The sequence below is a fragment of the Rhagoletis zephyria genome, unplaced genomic scaffold, assembly GCF_001687245.7.
Source record: "Rhagoletis zephyria isolate East Lansing unplaced genomic scaffold, Rhagoletis_zephyria_1.1 Rzeph_scaffold_01906, whole genome shotgun sequence".
NCBI classification, from domain to species: domain Eukaryota; kingdom Metazoa; phylum Arthropoda; class Insecta; order Diptera; family Tephritidae; genus Rhagoletis; species Rhagoletis zephyria.
In genome coordinates, this window is record NW_016158990.1 from 90,961 (window position 1) to 92,448 (window position 1,488).

Below are 1,488 nucleotides of genomic sequence, written 5' to 3' on the forward strand. Positions count from 1 at the left end.
ATTTTAATAAACATTAAATAAAAGTGTACGTTTTCTCCAGGAAAATAAATTGATTTTTTTTAATAAAATCAAAACTTCTAAAATCACAAAAATATGTGGTTTTATCGGAAGTTCACAGATGTAACGTGGCAACTTAGCTCGTTTTCATATTTTTCGGTCCGAAATTGTAAAATTTTTGTCCATGCCGCGCCACAATTTTTGTACAGGTGGGTCAATGTGCCTTGAACAAAATTTATATATATACAAAAAAATTATTTTATTTATTTTTTAATATTACAATTTTCTATACTTCAAAGCGTTTATAAAAATATATTTACATATATGCACGGACGATTTTCAATATTTTTCAACCGTAAGTAAATCTTCAGTACCATAAAAGATTCAAACACATCAAAGTACAAGCAATGCAATGTCCAAGCTAGTGGTACTCCACTGTACATGTGTATATGAAAGTATGCATGTATGCGTGTAAAAAATGCCAATTCCAGTTAGTGTTTAACCCATTTTAGCGGACATAGTTTTTTGGTTCCAGCTGTTAATAACACACTATTTTACAACGCCTTTTATGTTTAATCTTCATGAAAGTTACATGTATCGTCGAAAACATGGTTACAATCAGAATTTTAAATTAATTGTTATTATTCTCCATACAAAATGTACAAGTTTTGCTTTATTAAATGCAAAGTTATGCGAAAATCTAAATATTTCGTAAACCTAGGGTTAATGGTTTCGCGCACGTGCCAATCTGGTGCCGATTCGCAGAATTGAATAATTTGTGTGGATGGAAGCGGCGAGGGGAAGACGAAAGCAGAACAATCGTGTATATGTATGTTTATATGTACATTTATCAATGCATACATACTTACATTCTCATTTGTTTGTCTTTTTGGATGCATGAAAAATTTGGTAGCAGAAATAGGTAATGAAATGAAGTTTACAAATATGTGCTTTATAAATTTAGGTTTAGTTATTAATAAATTAGATATGTAAATGACAATGTGGGGGACAAATATGCACATGAGTAGCGAAGGTGCCACCCATCGAATGGCAACTTCTTACACGACTTTATTAGAAAAGATTTGAAAACTGCATTATTTCCATAAATATAGAAAATATTGAAAAATTTCTCAAATAGTTTCGTCTTAGATTAGCGATATTTTTACAAATTGCTGGGAAAATCCGACGTTTACAGATTTTTAGTATTTTTAAAAAAAAAGTTCCGAAGTCGAAAATAATAAATAATAATAAATATCGGAAATACAAAAGAAAATCATACAGAATTTCGACTTAGCTTAGGGAGATCTCTACAAAAAATTGGAAAATAATTCTTTTCACAGTTTTGTTTTTTTATTCAAAAAATTTCTAAGTCCAAAAGGTTAAAAAACTTCGTTATTTCCATAAATATCGAAAATTTGGAAAAAATTCTCAAATAGTTTCGGCCTAGTTTAGCGAGAGACCTTAAAAAAAACTAAAATGATTTTTTTTTTT